Raw genomic sequence first — 23,178 nt, forward strand, 5'->3', positions numbered from 1 at the left:
TACCCATTGCTGTCCCTCATGCCTCACACATAGTAGGTCATCAGTGCTTAGCCAGTCAGTCAACAAGGCAATTAAGCACTTAACAAGTTGCCAAATGTTAGTGTTGGCTTCTATACTGGTCCACTGGGCAGCCAAGAACAGGACGAACCTTCAGGTCTGGTTCCCATTGACCACCGACTGATGCAGCGTCTGTGCTTTCTACACCTGCTCCTCCAGGGCCTAGGGCTGTTCTCTCAACTTCATTTCCAATTAAGTTGTAACTCAGAGGTGTGGAAAGCTCCATTCTTAGTCATTTGTTTGTTCAGTTTAGCACAGTGGTTCTCAGATTTCGGCAGGCTAGGCCTGCCTTCAGAGTTTCTAATTTGGAAGGAGGCCTACATGGGGGTTAAGAATTTGCATTGCTAACACATCTGCAGGTCCTGCTGGTGCTGCAGCTATGAAGACCATCCTTTGAGGATCACTGGCTGAGCAAGAAGTTTTGGCCAACTTTATCGCATCAACAGATCTTAAAGATATCTCCAATTTTGAATTAAAAAAATATGTCTTTAATTGTAAGAGTTATAGACATTGGGAAGTAGGTAGAGAATGTAAGGTACCAACAGGCTCCTGAAAATATCCTAAACTCCTTAACATAGACCTGGCTCTGACCTTTAGGATAAGCCTGGGAAGAGGGAAAAAGAGAACCAGAAGGCCACTTCCCATGGAGCAGCCAAGCTGAGACCTGGCAAGGCAGAGGATGACAGTCCAAGAAAACTTTCTAGACCTGAGGCCTCCATCATCTCCCTGGAAGTCTGCCCACACAACCACACCCACCTCTTAACCCTGCTTGAATTAAATGAGGACTTCACAATTTTAATAGCCTTACCCCAATCTGAAAATAATCCAGTACATCCGTGTCTTAATGTGTTTGCACTGTTATAGCAAAGTACCAAAGATTGAGTGGCTTATCAACAACAAATTTATTTCTCACAGTTCTAGAGTCTGGGAAGTCCAAGATCAAGGGGCTGGCAGATTCAGTATCTGCTGAGCCAGTTTCCTGGTTCATAGATGGCCATCTTCTCTCTGTAACCTTGTATGACAGAAAGGATAAGGATGCTTTCTGGAACTTCTTTCATAAAGGCATTAATCCCATTCATGAAGGTAGAACCCTCCTAAGGATCCCACCTCCTAATACCATCACACTGGGTTATAGGATTTAATACGTGAAATTGATGAGGTGGGACACACAGCATTCAGTCTATAGAAATCTATTTCAAAAATATTTGTTATTAATTAATAATCAACATGTAATAGCTGATTATTAGACTTATCACTTATCACCTAGTAAGAGCAATGTTTCTGACAAGATGTGGAGTTGAAATGTAATTTTTTTTAGCTATCTCACAATATATGTACTTTTTCTTAAATAAGTGAGCTCCTAAAAATTACTGATGAGGTAAGTCTTCAGCTTTTTCCATGTTTACCTAAGCAGTTACCTTTCCCCCACCCCCATATGTCATTTTCCTTTTGTAGAGGAGGAAAATCTTTTTTCCTCTATCCTCTTAGGTTCAATCCATGAGGCCCTGCTAATAAAATTGAAAAAAGACTTATACAGGGAAAAAAAACATATAAATTTTATTTGCTGTCAATACTTTTATGTGGCATGGGGAGCTACATAGAAAAGAAGTGAAAATTGCGAGAAGCAATTAGATCTGAGAGCTTATATACCATTATAACAAAGAACAACAAACTGTGGAGATGTAACAAGACAAAGTAAAAGGGGTTTGGACTTCTAGGAGTAGTAAATTTGGGGAAGGTAAATATATGGGAGAAACTAACAGAGGAGACCAGGATTATTTCAGTAAGGTTTATTTATGCAGATTCAAGTTGGTGCTGTCTCCAATGACAAGAATCATCTTCTCGTCCTGGTACAGAACTGCTTCACAAAGGAAAATGTATGCCCTGCTTTCAGACAGAAATGAGAAGGTAGAGAGCTTTTCTGATGTCTGTTGTTTCTTAGTTATTTATAGCTCAAAATAATCCTTATGGCAGAGTGGCATAGTTTGGGGTGACATATTCTAATCCCCTTCACTTTCTAGACTGTAAGCTCACTTACAAAATATAAGTATAAAATAGGGTACTATTTTGAAATAGCAATTAATGCTTCCACTCCACCATGCCCACACAGTCAAGACCAGACCAGGCATTCTCACAGAAGGATTTCTGTTCCCAAAGTATGTCAGCGGAAGAGCATAAAGAACTACCCAAGTGGAGGGATACATTTTGCAACAGTCAGTGACAGAAGGCCAGTCAGTACAGTGAAACCAGATAAGGATCTCCAGGATAGGTTACACCCCTAAACTAAACAGCTTCCTCTTTGTCACCAATGACAAGACTCAAATGGTAGCCTGAAATAGAAAAGATGTTGATCTTTATTAAAATTAAGAATTATCTCCTGCACACCTATGTTTCAGACCCAGATACACACCTACTACACATACAAGCTTAATAACTACCAGTTATTTTGTTGAATATCTGAGAGTTCCATAAGTCATAGTCTGAGAGTTCCCAAGTTGTAACTTGGTTGCTGTTGTTCCTTATCACCAAAATCTTATCATTAAATATTCTTTGAGGGTGCCTGGTTGGTCAGTTAAGCATCTGACTCTTAGTTTTGGCTCAGGGTCATGATCTCAGGCTCTTGGGATCAAGCCCCATGTCTGGCTTTATGCTCAGCAAGGAGTCTGATTGAGAGTCTCTCTCTCCCTCTTCCTCTTCTCACACATACTCTCTCTCTCTAAAATAAGTAAATAAATAAATAAACATTCTTTGGAAGATCATCAACTTACTGCCTTTTATTTCTTTTTTTTAAAATGTTTTATTTATTTATTTATTTATTTATTTATTCATGAGAAACACAGAGAGAGGCAGAGACACAGGCAGGGGGAGAAGCAGGCTCCATGCAGGGAGCCTGACGTGGGACTCGATCCCCAGACCCCAGGATCACGCCCTGGGCTCAAGGCAGGCACTAAACCGCTGAGCCACCCAGTCGTCCCTGCCTTTTATTTCTTAATGAAGCATTCTTGGTTTCCAAACTATGTATAATGAACATCTACAAATCCACTGTTGTGCTGGATAAATAAAACATTTTAAATATTTTTAAAACCCTTTGTGTTTTTCTCCCAAATCTCATCCTAGTTCCATAAAATAAGTGAAACCATTAATGTTTTATATAGCTATTTGTGTATGTGGGACAATTAATTACATATATGTAGATAGTTTCATGTAAAAATAATAAATTATTTTATTTTTTGAAGCTTTATATAAATAGCATAGGGAGTATCCTTCTGCAACTAGTTTTCACTCAATCCTATTAGAGACATCTCCATTAGTGCTAACTCACTAATTTGCAGAGCTGTACCACAGCTTATCACTTCTCTGATTGATAGCAATTTTGTTTAATTACTTGCTTTTATAAAGAATACTGAATGTCTATTTCTTTTTTTTTTTTTAATTTTTTTTTTTAATTTTTATTTATTTATGATAGTCACAGAGGGAGAAAGAGAGAGAGGCAGAGACACAGGCAGAGGGAGAAGCAGGCTCCATGCACCGGGAGCCCGATGTGGGATTCGATCCCAGGTCTCCAGGATCGCGCCCTGGGCCAAAGGGAGGCGCCAAACCGCTGCGCCACCCAGGGATCCCTGAATGTCTATTTCTTTAATATTTCCTTCCACTCATGTGCAAACATTTCTGTAGGGTACATGCTCCAAGTTATATTGCTGGACTATAGGATATGCACACCTGACTTTTCTAGGTGTTGCCAAGTTGCTTTCCAAAGTGGGTGTGCCCATTTGATTTCGTAGCAGTATTTGACGGTTCCAGTTGTTCCACTTCTTCATCAACTCTTGATATTGTCAGTCTTAATATATTTTGCCAATTTTATGGGTATGAAATGATATAGTACTTTAAAATTGGATTTACCAGGGCACCTGGGTGGCTCAGTCAGTTGACTCTGCCTTTGGCTCAGGTCATGATCCCAGCCAGGGTCCAGCCCCCAGTTGGGCTCCTTCCTCATCAGGGAGTCTCTTTCTCCTCTCTCCTCCCACCTCATGCTTTCTGCTCTCTCCCTGTCTCTCTCCCTCTCAAATAAATAAATAAAATCTTTTTTTAAAAATTGATTTACCTTGGAGTGCCTGCCTGGTGCAGTCAGTAGATCATGTGATTCTTGATCTCACGGTCATGAATTCAAGCCCCACATTGGGGCTTTTAACTACTTAAAATTTAAAAATTCTTGAAAAAAAATGGATTTACCTGATTAGTGGAGAGGCATGTTTATTGGAAAATATGATGCCTTTTATTTGAATAGTTTGTTTGGATTGTTTGCTCATTTTTCTTTTGGTCTCCTTGCTTTAAAAGAACCTTCAATATTATCAACTATGTATGGCAAATCCATTCTCCCAGTCTGCATTTTCTTCTTTTACTTTTGTTTTTTGCTATCTTAATATGTAGAAGTTTTGAATTTTGTGCAGGCAAATTTCAGTGTTTTCCATTGGCATTTTTGTCTTATCTTCATGATTTAAGGAGTGGAGAATAATGTATATATCCTACAATTTTTCTAAAAGTTTTACTTTCCACGTTTAGATCTTTAATCTTCCTGGAATTGATGAATTTATTAGTGTAAGGTGAGGATCTAGTTTTATTTTAAATTTATGTGTACATAATATTTTCCCAGTGAGATTTATTAAACGGTCTTGTCCTCAGTGATCTGCAATTCCATGTCCATCATATCAAATACGTAGAGATACATGGAGTCTGGTGTCAGGCTCTGTTTTGTTCCATTAGTCCATTGTCTATTCTTTTATTTTAAAATGATGGCAAATAAAGCAATCTGTAAAGTGATCCTCCCTCCTTCCTTTCTCAGTGATCTATAATATTCTGACTACATGTAGTCCTTTACTCTTCAATGTAAATATAGTATCAATTAGTTAAGGTCCTCAAAAAAATCCCAGTTATGAGTCAAACTGCCTTTTAAAACTAAAGAGGGCACCTGGGTGGCTCAGTGGTTGAGCCTTTGGCTCAGGTCATGATCCCGGGGTCTTGGGATTGAGTCCCGCATCCGGCTCCCTGCAGGGAGCCTGTTTCTGCCTCTGCCTATGTCTCTGCCTCTCTCTCTCTCTGTGTCTTTCATGAATAAATAAATAAAATCTTAAAAAAAAAAATCAATGAGGAGTTTTTAAAAATCTGAATACTCACACCTATTTCACTCACTGTTTGAGGCATTTAGTAGCTAGAAGAATTGTACCTCTGTTTAAGGCCCTAAAAGTCCTGGGAACAACTGTCCTGACACTTTCTGGAGCCATGTCCATGGTAGCTTTGGAGAGAATGGCTTGGCCAAAAACTTTGTTTTTCTAATCCCAGGGAAGATACAAACTCAGCAGTTGCTGTATGGTGCTCCAAGTGATTTGCCCAAGGACCTCCCACTGAGATCTCCATGAACTTGCAGCTTGGATAACTCAGTGAGGTCACCCCCTGCAGATTCACAGGCAGATGGCCAAACCCTGACACAAAGCTGCAGTCAGATCCCCAAACAAGTACATACACATAGCCTCTTGTCTATAGCTTGAACCCATGGTCTGTATCAATTAGGAAAAACTCCAAAGGAGAGTAAATCAGGTCAGCCTGGGTTAATGTTTGCAAATAATTAAGTTTTAGATAAGTTTTAGGATGAACAGCTTTTGCAAAAAGCTTATATCCATAGGTAATTTTCTACTAAAACATTAGAGTAAAGTGCTGTATTTGCCTTATAGAATTCTAAATTCAGCATATTTTGCAGCTAAATCTAGAACTGGAAGAGAAATTAAAGGTAATGTACTTCAGTGCTGGTTCCCAATCTTGACTACACTTCAGAATTTTCTGAGTGGCTTCAAAAACCTCAATGCCCAGGCTGCACCCTAAATAGCACTGGATAGGGAGACCAAACATTCGTATTTTTCAAAGCTGCTGAAGTGATATCATGGTACAGCCAGTGTTGAGAACCAATGGCTTAGTTCAAGCCTTTAAAAGTACATTAATAAAATGAGATTTTAAGAGGTTAACTCACTTTTAATCATATTCTGAACTTAAACTGTCCAATTGGTAGGCTTGGCCACTTGTGACTTTTTAAAGATAAACTTATTAGAATTAAATAAAATTAAAAATTGAGTTCCTCACTTACATAAGCCACTTTTCAGGGGCTCAAAACTCACATGTGGCTAGTAGCCACTGTGTTGGGCAGTATAAAAACAAATTTCTGCCATCACAGGAAGTTCTTTTGGTCATTGCTATGATTTTGATGTCTTTCTAGTCATTTGGTAACTTCAGAAACATTTTAAATTATTATCACAGAATGATCAATATAATAAAAAAAATTAAACAAGTACAACTCAACATTAGCATGTATATCTGTAAAGCACCTAATACTACAATAAAAACAACAGCCTCTTGGGCAAGTAGAGTTGTGACTCAAATCCAAGAGATAACCTCCCACTCTACTTCCATTAAAATCAATGGATAATGATCCAGGAGGACAGTTTTTGGGGGTTTTTTTCCCCCTTGTTTAGTAAAGTGAGCACATGAAGGAAGAGGGAAAGGGGAACTATACTTTCCCAGTGACTGGTCCATCAGGCTTGGAGCCAACTCATAAGTGTGTCTAGGCACAACCTTGGCCCACAAAGAGCATAAAGGAAGTTGATAGAGGGCAATCTCCTCCTCTTCATGGATTAAAAACAAGTTCTTATACAAGACATAGTACAAGAACTAAAGTAGGTTTTCCCAACCTTTATAGTAGGATTTCTCACTATCACAGTCTTTTTTTAAATTATAAGACAGATTTTTGTCACCTAAAATTTCTTCGCCTCTTATAGTAAACACGCCATGAAACAGATTTCATAAAGTGGCTTTGGTGCTAAAGGGATTTGAATCCATTTATGTTGGTTGTTCTTTTGTCACTGCAAGAATCTAGAAAAGTATCAACATTTTATTGTTTGTTTTTTCAGTTGTTTATGAAATTAAAACTAAATACTACTGTACCAGAATATATTGTTCCTTGTCTTGGGGCTTCAGTTTCACATTCCCAGATGCATTATATCAAGCAGTGAGATAGCCATGCCTGGGTCTAAATAGGAGGAAGCCAGAAAGTCAGTAGCATGACCATAAGCCAACTGGGATGATTGTAGTGTGCGAGGTACTATTCTGAGTGTTTTACATAGATGACATCATTTAATTCTCACAACTCACAATGAGGTGCTATTATTATCCTCATTTTACAGATGGAGAACCTGAGGGACGAGAAGTTAAGGAATTTGCCCAGGGCCACCTAGCTCTAAGTGATAGAAGTGAACTTCTACCCCAGCCAGTCTGACTCCAGAGCCCAGCCTCTTAATTACTCTTCTATTTTCAACATGTACATACTTCATACTAATGTCATATTTTTGGCCTGTCAAGATCAAGATCACAGACATTGGATTGGACTGGTCCACCTGGCTGGGAAAAAGGTCCATGTGGGTGGGAAGAAAGGTGTGAGCATGTGCCACCTTAACCCCAAGATTTCCAAGATTGCTTTCTTGGGGGTGGGGAGACCCTTCAACCTCACTTTGACACCTATCTCCTCTACTCCCTGCCACTACACACCGCACCTTCTTCGCAAGGGCAATCATAGTGGCTGCAACAAAAACTATTACCAGGGACTGGGAAAGAGCAGGAAGGGTCCCGCAACAAACAGCAGACGTACAGACGCACCTGAAGAGGTTACTCAATAGTCCCTAGTGTCTGGGCCCTGGATAGACACGGGGGAGTAAGGTTTCCTGGCTCAAGGCAGGGGGCTGAGATGGATAGATATCAGCATTAATTAGACCATTATATAAAACATCACCTTTCTTAAGGCCATATTCTCTCCTTTGTAACCTTTACAAATCTCAGCATGTTTCTACATTGCAGCCACGAATATAAATAAGAAACATGGTTTATCCCAGGGAGACTAGTTTCCCAGGCTACTTGAAACAAATTATTTTCTCACCCAGAGAGCAGCACGATGTTCTTATAGGCAACAGAGTATTCTTTGGGTCTTTCATACCCACTGGGTTTCTGCTTGTAAGGTGCTCCAACTAGTGCAGCCTTCCTGCACAGCCTTGCTTTGAGCCCTTCAGATTTGTTCCACTACCCCACAATGATTCCACTTATTTATTTGTTTATTTATGTATAATGTTATGATTTAGAGCAGTTTGGGGTCCATAGCAAAATTGAGCAGAAAGTACAGAGTTCCCGTATACGCCTTGCTCTTTCCCCTACAACCCACATAGACATCATCAGTGTCCCTACCAAAGAGGTGCCTTTGTTACAACTAATGAACCTTCACTGACAAGTCATAATGACCCAAAGCCCATAGGTTACATTAGGGCTTACTCTTGGATGTCGGACATTAATCTATGAATTTTGACAAATGTGTAATGGCACTTCTCTGCCACTATAGTATCATTCAATTATTTATGTTTGAAGTATATTATGTATATATTTTGTTCCTGCAAGGCCCCACTGCTTTTTTTTTTTTTAATTCAGAGATGGTCCCATTGTTTGGAGAAGCTTGTAGAATAATTCTATCTTGTCACTGTGAATTCATGACCAAGACCTGTGCATTAGGTCTGAAAGTAAGTGACAGCCAAGGAGGCTGGGACTCTGAGAGGCTCCTCAGGCAGCCAGTCTAGAAGCCAGAATCCTACAGTTGTCTTGGCAACAGCTGAAGTTTCCTGTCCTGGGCTGAAAAGCGTGTTGTCTCTTCATTTATGCAAAGTCTATTTTACACCTTCAATCTGCCTGGGGCATAAATATGCCAGGAATGGAACCCTCAGGATTGGATTTCCTTTTTCTGATTTCAAAACAGAGGGGAAAATATCCACAGGAGGAAATGAACAGGAGGACTGCCCGCATCTCATACTGGGTCTTGGGTTCAAATATTCCAACATAGCCAGAATCTAAGCTGGGCAAAGTCTTAACTTGCACACAATTTTATTTTAGTTGCAACTTTTATAGACCATTACAGAAATAAAGCAATGGCAATCATTTTGCAGGGACTCTGCTATCACTTGTATTTTTAAACCCCAACACAGAGAATTTTGAAAGAGAAAAAAAAGAGTTTAACATCCTTAAGTGACTACATATTTGATTATGTCTAATATATGTGAACTATTATTTAAAGAGCTCAGAGTACTCTCCAAATGTGGGCTTGCTCTAGTCTAAAACACTTAGGAAGTCCATCAGCCTTGAATTAGACAATAGACATTCTCTCCACTTCTACTTTCTTCTCTAATTGATGCTTCAATTTTGAAGCTGAAAGAGTTGCAATTTCCTTGATTGTCTCTCCTTCAAAATTCCCCAGACCATTGCTTATTCCAAAGCCCAAATGTCTGCCTATCCCAGTTGTAGGTATGTAAATAGCATTTAATCTTTCTTCCTTCCTTTGAAGAACGAATTATGAAGTCTCTAACAAACATCCGCCAGATTTTATTTTAGAACTGGAAGGATAACTGGATTTCCTGGAGCAACGAGATTCACGTATTTCTACTCTCCTGTAACTTAAAATCACTAGGGGTGGCCACCCACCCAAGTGGTTATATGCACCTGGGCAAGAACAGTTTGGGCAACAGCCAGACAAAAGAGAGTGTTTGGTACTAAGTAGATCCAGGAGGCTCCCCTAAGTCTAACATTGGGAGATCAGACCTGTTCCTGGCAATCCTTTGTTATCAAGGAAACAAAGCATAAAGACTAAGGAGAAGATTTTATGCTTTCTCTCCCTTCCCTGAGCAGAGGATGTCAGGCGCCCTGGAGGAGTGGGGAATCTCATAAGGGCTCCACCTGGCAGTGGCAAAGGGCTGTGTTGGAACAGGCTGAGAACCGAGAGAGATTCTGCTCACTGGCCTCACCCCCCTGTCCTGGTCTGAGATAGGGAAACCCATCATCTGTTATCTTTTGAGACTCCATACATAATAGATATCCCAGAAAGGATTCAATGCCACAAAGGATCCTACATTGAGGAAAAAACAGAGAACACCTGGTTTTTGCCTCTAAGGAACTTCTGAAATGGTTGTGGCATATTTGCTTTCCAATAACCACACTGTGCTTGGAGTACAGACAACAAGTGCTTCGGAGGGAGGTTTGACAAATTTTAGCGAGGGGGCAGGGTAGACTCAGGGACCAAAGCCTCACAGAGGCAATGTCCAAATGGAGATCTGAAGGAGCAGTCGAGATTGGCTAGGTTGAAAATAAGGGCAGGAGGGGCATTCTACCCGAGAGGGAAAGACCTGGCAAAGTCACAGAGACCTTGGGCTATCCCTTAGGGAATACCAGCTATCAAGCTGTTACTAGGGTAGGAATTTCTTCAGTGATGGGGCTAGAGAGGTAGGATTCAGCAAGATTGTAAAGGCTTTGATTACTCTAAGGCTAGGATGAAAAACTCAAACACCTTCAGGAGATAGGGCAAAAAGTAAAGTGGTGATACGGTGTAGCACTTAGTGAGCATTAGTACTGCTTAAGAGCAATGAATTTACATCTAAGGACATCAAATCACGCAATCAAAATACCTTGGCAGACAGTACAGTTTGCCTCCTTGGCCACTCATATAAGGGTACAGGCCCCAGGACAAATGGAAACCCCATCCCCAGAACACAGATCAGTCAGCAAGAGATACCATAACTAAGCTAACAAGAACACAGAATCGTAAAGTCATTCAGGCAGCAGCATAGCTGATGCTGAGACTGGGAGGCAGTTGGCTGATTGAGAGTTCAGCTACTTTAACATTCCATAAAGTGGGGCGCCTGGCTGGCTCAGTTGGGGGAGCATGAAACTCGATCTTGGGGTCGTGAGTTCGAGCCCCACATTGGTGTAGAGATTACTAAAACAAGTAAATAAAAACATTAAAAAAAAGATTCCATAAAGCAAAACCCCTTGTTTATAATCATGATATACCCCTTACGATTCATATGCTGAGGGCCGGGGTTCCCACTACGCATACCTCAAAAAGGAAGAGACCACCCCATCATTTGTTTTTTTTTTTTTTTAATGTTTTATTTATTTATTCATGAGAGACACAGAAAGAGAGGCAGAGACACAGGCAGAGGGATTAGCAGTCTCCATGCAGGGAGACTGACGTGGGACTCGATCCCGGGTGTCCAGGATCATGCCCTGAGCCGAAGGCAGATGCTTAACCACTGAGCCACTGAGGTGGCTATTTGTTTTTATCAATAAACTTCCTATCCCCGCATGATAGCTTTACTCATCATCTGTCTTCTTTATTTTTTCTTATCTGTTTTCTTTACAAAGATCAAAAGTACAATGAAGAAGCTTCTATTTGAGTTTTATTCTTTTTTCCTTAAACTATACGCTATAAAGTTTTCCTTAAAACTTTGCATTTATGTATGAATAAATAAGGCCTTGCACATATATGCAAGAGATTTTTTTCCACCTACCTACAGTGCCTGCCACGGGTCGGGGAAAGTGCAGTCATTTCCCATGAGGCTGTCAGAGGCCCAGGACTCACACTTTGGTGAGACTTTAAGCCACTTGAACACAGATTTTGTGGGCTTGTGTGTATGCACACGTGTCTTTGGAGGGCAGGAAGTATACCGAATCACCGTGTATCCTCCTCTGTGCCTGCCATGGTACAAGTCCCACACATCTGCTGAACTGTGCAGGCAACAGTGTGCAGCTTGTTGAGTGGGTGCCCTGGGTATTTATGACTTGATTATAAATTCCTTAATGCCATCTTGGAGAAGGAAAAAGGGATGAGGAACTTACTATGAACATTACTAATAACTGAGCTACGTGTTTTATGTACTGTTTTATATCTATTCCTCACGACCTTACGATATAGTCGCTTCTTCCATATTATGAGGGAGGAAATTGAGGTTCAGGTAGCTTGCCCAACATCACAAACTATTGTACGTTTGGTGGTCTGACTTCAGAACCCAAAATCTGAACTCAAGAAGGGAAAAAAGAATTCCCTATTGAGAAGGAAAAGTATTGACCTGGCCTACCTGATAAGTGCTATTGAGTGGAAATTCTCATGTTAACTTTTCCTTTTCCTTTCCTTTCCTTTCCTTTTTCTTTCTTTCTTTCTTTCTTTCTTTCTTTCTTTCTTTCTTTCTTTCTTTCTTTCTTTCTTTCTTTCTTTCTTTCTCTTTCTTCTTTCTTTCTTCCTCTCTTTTCCCCTCTTTTTTTCCACAAATCAGGCTCTTAAAATTTGGAAGATGAACAAATCATGTTACAAACCTCTGATAAAATCAGATTTCTGAACCTGCAAAATGAGATATGATGGAAAGAAATACTCCCTTGCCCTGTGATGACCCTATGAGGATATATCCCTCCTGTGAGGCGCAGCCTCAAACAAATGGTCAACTTCACCTGTACACTACATTCACAAACCCAAAAGTGAAATTTCAGAAAAATCTCTTTGAAGTCTCTTTGCTCATACAAGCAGCTTTCAAAGTACAGTCCCTCAAATCTATTCCTATCCAGCCTCTCAGCAGAGTTCCCAGACGGTCATCCTGCCAAGGTGCCTCTGTCATGGAGGTAACAACTAGAACCAAGAGCAGGTCTCTCAGGACTGCATTAGCATTTCTTCCTTCTGACCCATAATTGCACATCAGCACAGAAGGAATGTGCTCAGAATGAGCCTTACAAGTGTGGTAAGATTCTAAACAGCAGCAAGTGGCACTTTATTGGCAAGAAAAGCCCAAGCTAATTAGGGAGAAATAAATGAAAGCTTTTCATTTAGCCAGAGAAGGGGATAAAATAATCAATAAGCGAAAGTTGCTAACATGGATAAAGTTGAGCAACAGACCTGTAATAAAGGAAGACTAAAGAAACAACCAGACAACAAATAGATTTATTTAATGCCTTTTCATTATTTATGGGCTTCTGTCTCACAATACTTGATAGACTAGGGATGCAGGAAGTAAGGCAAGAAAGAACAAATCTGTGAGAAAGAGGATGTTAAATGTGTCCTCCCATCCTCTACTTGTTTGTTTATTGAGGAATCTCTGACCTTTTACAGAGGAAGACTCTTGAATTCTGCAGTAAAAAACCTGAGAGACAAATATAGAAAAGGAGACAGGGATAAGCAAATAAGAGACCTAGCTGGAGAAGTCAGTGGGTCGTAACTCAAAGTTCTGTGACTTCCTCAAGCCCAGGTCAGAAACTGTCCATCAAATGCACTACTATTCAGGCATTAAGAATAATGTATTCTACTTGACATAGAAGGATGTTCATGATACTGAGTAGAAAGGTTAGTTATGATTTTTTAAGTTTTTATTTTAATTTCAGCTAGTTAACATACAGGGCTGTATTAGTTTCAGGTGTACAATATAGTGATTTAACATTTTCATTCATCATCTGATGCTCATCACAACAAGTGCCCTCCTTAATCCCCATCACCTATTTCACCCACCCCCACCCACCTCCCCTCTGGTAACCACCTATTTGTTCTCTATAGTTAAGAATCTGTTTCTTGGGACACCCGGTTGGCTCAGCAGTTGAGCGTCTGCCTTTGGCTCAGGGTGTGATCCCTGGGTTCCAGGATTGAGGCCAACATCCAGCTCCCTGCGGGGATTCTGCTTCTCTGTGTCTCTCATGGATAAATGAAATCTAACAAAAAAAAAAAAAAAAAAAGAATCAGTTTCTCGTTTTGCCTTTTTTCTCTCTTTCCCTTTGCTCATTTGTTTTATTTCTTAAATTCCACATATGAGTTGAAATCATTTGATATTTGTCTTCTTCTGACTGACTTATTTCACTTAGCATAATAGCCTCTAGTTCCATCCATGTCATTGCAAATGGCAAGATTTCATTCTTTTTTATGGCTGATATTCCACTGTAATATATACACATATATCACATCTTTATCCATTCATCAGTTGATGGTCGCTTGGGCTGTTTCCGTAGTTTGGCTATTGTAGCTATAGTAGATAATGCTGCAGTAAACATCAGGGTGCATATATCCTTTTGAATTAGTATTTTTGCATTCTTTGGGTAAATACCTAGATGTATGATTGCTGGATCATAGGACGGTTCTATTTTTAAATTTTTTAAGAGCCTCCATTAAGATAGGTTACAAATTGATATTAATTTGTATTAATACACTTTTATTGTGGTAAAATATACATATCATAAAATGTATCATTTTAGCCATTTTAAGTCTATAATTCAGTGACATTGAATAAATTCACATTTTTGTGCAACCATCATAATTATCCATCCTCAGAAAATTTTCCTCATCCCAAACTCTATACCCACTTAAACAATAACTCCCCTTTACCTCCTTCCTCATTATTCCACTTTCTGTCCCTATGAGTTTGACTATTCTAGACACCTTGTATAAGTGGAATCATACAATATTTGGGTTTTTTTGCATTTGAATTATTTCCTTTAGCATAATGTCAACAAGTTTCATTTGTGTTATAGCACAGATATAGATCAGAATCTCATTCCTTTTTAAGTCTGAGTAATTTTCCATTGTATGTATACTCCACATTTTGTTGATCCACCATTCCATCAATAAACACTTGGGTTATTTCTACTTCTTAGCTATTGTGAATAATGCTGCTTATGAACATGGGTCTACAGATATCCGTTTGAATCCCTGCTTTTAATTCTTTTGGGTAGGGACGCGTGGGTGGCTCAGCGGTTGAGTGTCTGCCTTCAGCTCAGGGCCTGATCCCAGGATCCGGGATCGCGTCCCACATGGGGCTCCTTGCAGGGAGCCTCCTTCTCCCTCTGCCTCTCTCTCTCTCTGTCTCTCATGAATAAATAAATAAAATCTTTTTTTACAACAAGAGGAATTGTTGAATCATATGGTACTTCTATTTGATTTTTTGAGTAAATGCCACACTGTTTTCCACAGCAGCTTCTATATTCACATTTCATACCTATTTGTTAAGTACAGAAAAAGAGAGACAAAGATTACATACCAAAATGTTAGCAGTAATTTATAAATTGTGAAATAATAGGTTGATTTCCCCTAAGTTTTAGTTATGTGTTGATAAAAAACAAATTTCCCCAAAACTTAGCTCCAGAAACTACAAACATTGATAATTTTTTTTTTTTTTTTTTTCAATTTCTGAGGGCCAGGAATCTGGAATCGCTGAGCTGGTTGATTGGCTCTAACTCAAAATCTCCATCTAGGGAGGTTGTGGTGAAGGTGGCAGCTAGGTCTGCAATCTCTGAAAACTGGATTGGGACTGGGGGGAGATCTCTTCCAAGTCTCATCCCTATGGCTTTTGGCAGGAGGCTTCAGCTTTTCACTACACAAGCTTCTCCATAAAACTGATTGTGACATGACTTTCCTCAGAACCAGTGATGAGAGAAGGAAGAGGCTAAGGCACAGTCTGCACGCACAGTCTTACAACCTAGTCTCTGCAGTTATACACCACTTTTGCACATTCTGTTGTTCACACAAGACCCATTCTGCTATAAAGTGGTGGGGGACTCTTCAAGAGTGTGAATGTCTGGAGATGGGGGCCCCATCCTAGGGGCTGGCTACCATATCCCAACGACCTGTATTTTCTTCCTCTGCCTCAATGTTATTGAGATTACAATTGACATGTAGGGTTGTGGGAGTTTAAGGTATCCAACATGTTTATTTGATATGTTAATATACTACAAAATGATTACCACCATGGCATTAGCTAACACTTTCATCTTGTCTCACAATTACATTTTATTGTGGATAGAACACTTAAGATCCTCTCTTAGCAACATTCAAGTATATGATACAGTATTATTAGCTAAAATCACCATGTTGGACATTAGATCACCAGAATTTATTAATTGTATAACTGTAAGTTTGTACCCTTTGACCAATATCTCCCTGTGTCCATCACCTGCCTAGCCCTTGGTAACCACAACTTCACTCTCTGTTTTTCTGAGTTTGGCCTTTTTAGCTTCCACATATAAGTGATATCATACAGTATTTCTCTTTCTCTTACTTCACTTAAACTAATGAAAGGTTCATCCAAGCTGTCACAAATGGCAGAATTTCCTTCTTTCTCATGGTTAGATAATAACCCACTGTGTGCTTATGTGCAACTAAGACATCTTTATCCATTTATCTGTTATGGACACAGATTATTTTCATTATCTTAGCTGTTGTGAATAATGTTGCATTGAACATGGGAGTGCTGATATCTCTTCAAGATAGTGATCTTTATCACCCAGAAATGGGATCGCTGGATCATATGGTAGTTCTATTTTTAATATTTTGAGGAGCTTCCATACTGTTTTCCATAGTGGCTGCACCAATTTACACTCCTGCCACCGGTGTGCCAGGGCTCCCTTTTTTCCACATCCTTCCAACACTCATTTCTTGTCTTTTTTGGATGATAGCTACTGTGACAGGTGTGAGGTGACGTCTCCTTGTGTTTTTGATTTGCATTCCCCAGCTGATTAGTGATGTCAAGAACCCTTTCATGTATTTTCAAATGTAATTAAACTGTGTATCTTTGTGATAGAAAAGACATACAGGAAAATGCCAATAGTTTGTAAAACATGCCAAAGCATTGAAAGACAAAAGGACAGTTAAAATATCAGGATTTATTCAGCTACTGTCTAACGTCAGAAAGAACCAATTGGCTATAAAATATTTTCATTGAGAGACATTTTTACTACTGTCACTCAGTTGGGTTTGGCCCCATCTTCAGTGATCACCTGAAACAAAAGCACCGGGTACCTGATGATCCTGGCTGGAGGTCCTGCAGCAAGTCCACAGCAGGGGTGAGCACACAGAATCCAGGAGCCTTTCATTAGGGCTGGAGATAAACTTTCAAAGTACTTCTGGATAGCCTGCTGCCATGGTCCCATCTTTGGTTGATCCTTTGTTGAGGACTGAAATTGGACAGTTTTACTGAAGGAATAAAGCTAACGTTTTGTCTATAAAATATATCTGCTTCTGGAACAGATAACATATCACCATTATTTTGCTTGCGGTTTAAAGATATTTAAAAACTTCTTTCAAAGTTTTAAGTTACAAAATATGCATTTTAGACTGTATAGAGACAAAAAATATGAAGGGAAAGAATTAATCACCTTATTCCAATGTTTAGCAATAAATAGAGTGGTTGGTCTTTGGAGTTGGATAAGCTTAGATCCAAACTCTGGCTCTGACATTGAGTAGCTGTGCAATCCAGGGTGTTACTGAGCCTGAAAAATGGGTATATTCATAATATCCCCAAACTGGGAAACAAAAGAAATGCCCACTATCTGGTGAATGGATAACCAGGGTTAACAGGGCTGTATTCAAACAATTGAAGATTTATTCATCAATAAACTATCAACATGTGCTATGGCATGCACAAAACTCCAGAATGTTTTGCTAAGTGAAATAAGTCAGATACAAAAGGCCGAAGGACTAGATGTTATGTGATTCCATTCACATTAAATGTCCAGGAAAGGCAAGTTTATAGAGACAGGAAGTAGATTTGCAGTTGCCTGAGGCTGGAAGGGGGACTGAGGATTAACAATAAATGGTCATGAAGAATCATATTGTGGGAATAAAAATGTTCTAAAACTGAATTATGGTGATGATTGCATCACTCAGTAAAGTCACTAGAAATCACTGAATTGCACACTTGAAATAGATAAATTCTATGACATATAAAATATGCTTCAATAAACCTTTTTAAGTATGGGAACTAGTCTTCCCACTTGTAACAGTCTGTGCTAAAAAAATAAAAGTATTAGTGGTAAGGGTTAGGGAAAAAAGATAAAAAATCTCATCTTCTGGTTACTGTTTAAAAGAGAATATCTGAAAATGCTCAGTGCAGGGTCTGGCACAGGGGGACACTTGAGCAATTGCCTGGTATAACAGCTAAATATCAGCAACTATAAACAGTAAAAGGAAATATGATGAAATGTATTTTTATGCATATATTTTTCTTTTTCTTTCTTTTTTTTAAAAGATTTTATTTATTTATTCATGAGAGACACACACAGAGAGAGAGAGAGAGAGAGAGAGAGACAGGCAGAGGGAGAAGCAGGCTCCACACAGGGAGCCCGACGTGGGACTTGATCCCAGATCTCTAGGATCAGGCCCTGGGCTGAAGGCGGCGCTAAACCCCTGAGCCACCCAGGCTGCCCTCTATGCATATATTGCTCATATAAGTAAGACAATCTTGTAGAAGTCCTATTTCTTGCCTTTACTCTATCATCTTTTCTGCATTATTATAAGTCTCTAAGGCATCCCATGATGACATGGAGTATACCATATGGCTAAACATAATTTAAACATTTACTCATGGATATTAGTTTTTTAAACTTTGCTTTATAAATAACCTTAATGAATATCTTTTTCCTTAAGTCTTAATGTATTTGTAGAGACAATCAAAAAATTCAGTAAAGTTGCAGGATACAAAGTCAATATAGAGAAATGTATTGCATTTCTAAACACCAAGAATGAAGTAGCAGAAAGTGAAATTAAGAAATCACTCTCATTTACAATTGCACCAAAAACAAGATACCTAGGAAATAACCTAACCAAAGCGATGAAATACCTGTACCTTGAGAACTATAAAACACTGATGAAATTGAAGATGACACAAAGAAATGTAAAGACATTCCATGCTCATGGGTTGAAAGAACAAATAATGTTAAAATGTCTATACTATCCAAAGCAACCTACACTTGTAATGCAATCTCTATCAAAATATCAACAGCATTTTTCACAGATCTAGAACAAACAATCCTAAAATTCATATGGAACCACAAAAGATCCCCAATAGCCAAAGCAACCTTGGAAAAAAAAGAACAAAGCTAGAGGCATAACAATTCTGGACTTAAATTACAAAGCTGTAGTGATCAAAATAGTATAGTACTGACACAAAACAGACACATAGATCATTGGAACAGAATAGAAAAGCTGGAAATGAACCCACAACTATATGATCAGTTTAATCTACAACAAAGCAGAAAAGAATATACAATGAGAAAAAGTGAGTCTCTTCAACAAATGGTGTTGGGGAAACTGGACAGCCACATGCAGAAGAATGAAACTGGCCATTTCCTTACACCATACACAAAAATAAACTCAAAATGGATGAAAGACCTAAATGTGAGACAGGATACCATCAGAATCTAGAGGAGAACATAGGCAGTAATCTCTTTGACATTAGCCATAGTAACTACTTTCTAGACAATGTCTCCTGAGACAAGGAAAACAAAAGCAAAAATAAACTATTGAGACTACATCAAAAGAAAAAGCTCCTGCACAGCAAAGGAAACAATCCACAAAAATAAAAGGCAACCTACAGAATGGGAGAAGATTTTTGCAAATGACATGTCTGATAAAGGGTTAATATCCAAAATATGTAAAGAACTTATAAATCTCAATACCCCCCTAAAAAAGAATAATCCAATTTAAAAATGGGCAGAAGACATGAATAGACATTTTTCCAAAGAAGACATACAGATGGCTAACAGACACATGAAAAGCTACTCAACATCATTCATCATCAGGCGAATGCAAATCAAAACTACAATTAGAGTTCACCTCACACTGTCAGATTGGCTAAAATCAACACAAGAAACAAGTGTTGGTGAGGATGTGGAGAAGGGGGAACACTCTTGCACTCTTGGTGGTAATGCAAACTGGTGCAGCCACTGCAGAAAACAGTATAGAGTTTCCTCAAAAAGTTAAAAATAGAACTACTGTATGATCCAGCAACTGCCCCACTAAGTATTTACTTAGAGAATACAATAATACTAATTCAAAGGGATACATGCACCCTGATGTTTATAGTAGCATTATCTATAGTAATCAAACCATAGAAATAGCCCAAATGTCCATTGACTGATGAATGGGTAAAGATACTATATATATATATGAATATATACTACTACATATATAGTATATATATAATGCTGTTGATATTTTGATAGAGATTGCATTATATATATATTATATGTTATATATATATAATGAAATATTACCCTGCCACAAAGAAGAGTGAAATCTTGCCACTTGCAATGACATGGATGGAGCTAAAGGGAAATAAGTATAATAATTAAGAATAAGAGGGAGACAAATACTGTATGGTTTTACTTACATGAGGAATTTAAGAAAAAAAACAAATGAGCAAAGGGAAAACGAGAGAGAGAGAGAGAGAGAGAGAGAGAGAGAAATCGAGAAACGGACTCCTAACTATATAGAACAAACTGATGGTTACCAGAGAAGAGTGGGTGGGGGGATGGGGAAAATAGGTGATGGGAATTAAGGAGGGCACTTACTGTGATGAGCACCAGGTGATGGATAGACGTGCTGAATCAGTATACTGCACACCTGAAACTAATATTACACTGTGCGTTAACTAACTGGAATTCATACAAAAACTTAAAAACACACACACAAATAAATTATAGGATCTGAGCATACACACATGGTTTGTGCTGCTGTTGCACGTTGCCAGATCACTTCCCGGAAAGTCTTTTTGCCACTTATACTGCCACAAACACTGAATGGAATCCCAACTTCATCCTACAGAGACATTGAATACTATTTTAAAACCTTGTCTAATTTGACTGGTGAAAAGTGATATTTTTTTTTTTAATTTTTATTTATTTATGATAGTCACAGAGAGAGAGAGAGAGGCAGAGACACAGGCAGAGGGAGAAGCAGGCTCCATGCACCGGGAGCCCGACGTGGGATTCGATCCCGGGTCTCCAGGATCGCGCCCTGGGCCAAAGGCAGGCGCTAAACCGCTGCGCCACCCAGGGATCCCTGATATTGTTTTTTTCAGCTGAAGTCTCTGTGGTTGGTTACTAGTGAGTCTGTGGATGTTTTGTGTGCTTATTAGGAATGTATTATTTCTATGAATTGTTGGCTCATGTCCTTTGTACCTATTCACCTTTTGGGATTTTGCTGTTTATGGTGGACTTGTATGAATAATCCATTGAGAACTCTAACTATCCTTTGTTGTACTTTTCTTCCAGATTGCTTAGTTCTTTTAATTTTACTAATAATGGGTTGGAGTTTTAAACACTCATAAAGTAAAGGTCACTTTTTAAAGTAGATTTGTGGAAGATTCAGAGAGAGGGGGGCAGGGGTGGAAGGAAAGGGAAAACACCGCATTCTTCACCTGCTTTATAATTTAGCCTACATGAATAGGTCCATATATGGACTTGATCACAACTGTCACCTTCATAATCACAAGTTAGCTCTCATGTTTCAAAAACTACTTTCTAATCTAGCGAACCATCAGCTCCACGAGCCCTCTGGACCTCAGAACTGACTCAGGATTAAACTGAAATCCAAGCATTGTGATAACATTGTTCTTACATTAAATTTGTCCTGGAACTGGGCTCCTAACACCAAAAGATCAAATCATATAGTTCGGTAATATCTCTCTGATCAATATGCAATTTGCTAAAAACTGTATTACTCTCACTTTAGATAAACTAAAGACTGGAGATGTCAATTAATCAGTAGGGAATGTGTCATGTGGATATATTCCAAAGGTGTAAACCCAGGGGGTTACCATCATTCATTACGAAACATCCCTATTTGTTGAATTGGTTGCTAGCATAGGTAAGAATTCCCCTTCTAGATCTGTGTCCTCTAAAAACATTTTGAGAAATTCTTCCCAAAAATGATTTGTTAACATGGAGAGAAAATGGTCACGTTTTGGAATTGATGTTAGTAAATAATAAAGATAGTTGAGAATGTCCTTAAATATGCAATTATTAGGTGCAAAATAATGGAAAAACCAATCTTCAAAGGTGTGTGACTTTGGAAAAATTAACTTATTTCTAAATCTGTTTCATCTTCTATAAAACAGAAATTAGGGGATCCCTGGGTGGCTCAGTGGTTTAGTGCCTGCTTTCAGCCCAGGGCATGATCCTGGGGTCTCGGGATCGAGTCCCTCGTCAGGCTCCCTGCATGGAGCCTGCTTCTCCCTCTGCCTGTGTCTCTGCTTCTCTCTCTCTCTTATCCCTCATGAATACATAAAATCTTAAAAAAATAATAAAATAGAAATTAGATCTTTACCCCAGGCCCATACAATGGCTTTCAGGAATTTTAAGTCACTGAGCCCATCACAAATACTCAGGTATTCTTTGATTCTTAGACCAAGGAAAATTAGCTAATAGGTCAAGAGGCTTAATTTCTTGAAGATTACAGTCAGGTAGGAGAATGAATGAAAGAATATTACTTGTTTTTTGTTGCTTAAAGCACAGTACTAGGTACTTTTATCTTCTTGTTAAACCTACACAACACTGGCTGTTACTTCCATTTCAATGATGAGGAAACAGGCCTGAAGAAATCACCCTGCTTCTTACACAATGAGCCAGATGCTTCCCTAAGACACATTTTTGGTGTTTCTTCCATTTGATTAATGCCTAATTTGTTCAACTTGTTATCCAACTGCCTACATGAAATACCCTTTTTGATGACTAATTTTCAGCATCTCAGACAAGATGAAAGGCAAGTATTTTTTTAAAAGATTTTATTTATTCATGAGAGACACAGAGAGAAAGAGAGGCAGAGACACAGGCAGAGGGAGAAGCAGGCTCCATGCAGGGAGCCTGACATGGGACTTGATCCTGGGTCTCCAGGATCACACCCTGGGCTGAAGGTGATGCTAAACTGCTGAGCCACCCATGCTGCCCAAAAAGCAAGTTTTTGACATTGCTCCCAAAGCATACATTTCCCAGTCTTCCCAATGAGTAAATGACAACTCCACCATCCCAGGTGCTAAAACCCCAAACCTCAGTTGTCCTCAATTCCCTCAAACCCTACTCTGATCTTTAACAAGTCCCTTCAACTCCATCTTCAAAATACATCCAGAATCTGGACCACCTCTTACATTTCCACTACCACTCTGGCCAAAACCACCAGTGGCTCTTACTTGTATTATAAATATCTTCCCAAGTGGTTTATTTCTGCCCTTGTACCTCTTCAGTCTATTTGCACAAAGCTACCAGAATGATCCTGCTAAAATGAAGGTCAGATCTTGTCATCTCCCTGTTCAAAATCTTCCAATGAATTCCACTGTGACTCACAGTAAGAAACAAAGACCCATAGTGGCTTCAAGCTTCCAGATGACCTGCAATCGATACTACTGCTCACACTTTCTATCCTTCCCCATGTTGCTTACTCTACTCCAGTCACATCAACCACCTGGCTGTGCCCTCTGA

General features: G+C 39.1%; 1 protein-coding gene and 1 long non-coding RNA gene across 15 annotated transcripts in view; one reads left to right on the forward strand and one right to left on the reverse strand.

Moving 5' to 3' along the window:
* The window catches only part of LOC144312867 (uncharacterized), a 119,427-nt gene that overhangs the window by 89,771 nt on the left and 6,478 nt on the right, over positions 1–23,178 (forward strand). For 2 of the 5 annotated variants that reach the window (XR_013378507.1, XR_013378505.1), the window contains exon 2: positions 1,860–1,965. The exons of the other annotated variants lie outside the window; for them this stretch is intronic. This is a non-coding gene — a long non-coding RNA (uncharacterized LOC144312867). The remainder of the gene's footprint in view (positions 1–1,859; positions 1,966–23,178) is intronic. 5 annotated transcript variants of the gene reach the window in all.
* The window catches only part of HSPB3 (heat shock protein family B (small) member 3), a 136,085-nt gene that overhangs the window by 80,469 nt on the left and 32,438 nt on the right, over positions 1–23,178 (reverse strand). For 8 of the 10 annotated variants that reach the window (XR_013378497.1, XR_013378501.1, XR_013378500.1 and 5 more), the window contains 3 exons: positions 20,424–20,521; positions 20,275–20,332; positions 16,724–16,878 (listed from right to left, as the gene is read on the reverse strand). The gene's annotated coding sequence lies outside the window, so the exon portion shown is untranslated. Of the gene's footprint in view, positions 1–13,289; positions 13,648–16,723; positions 16,879–20,274; positions 20,333–20,423; positions 20,522–23,178 lie in introns of those variants that run through there. The other 2 variants (XR_013378502.1, XR_013378498.1) reach the window with 2 other exon arrangements.

The sequence above is a fragment of the Canis aureus genome, chromosome 4 (assembly GCF_053574225.1).
Source record: "Canis aureus isolate CA01 chromosome 4, VMU_Caureus_v.1.0, whole genome shotgun sequence".
Taxonomy (NCBI): domain Eukaryota; kingdom Metazoa; phylum Chordata; class Mammalia; order Carnivora; family Canidae; genus Canis; species Canis aureus.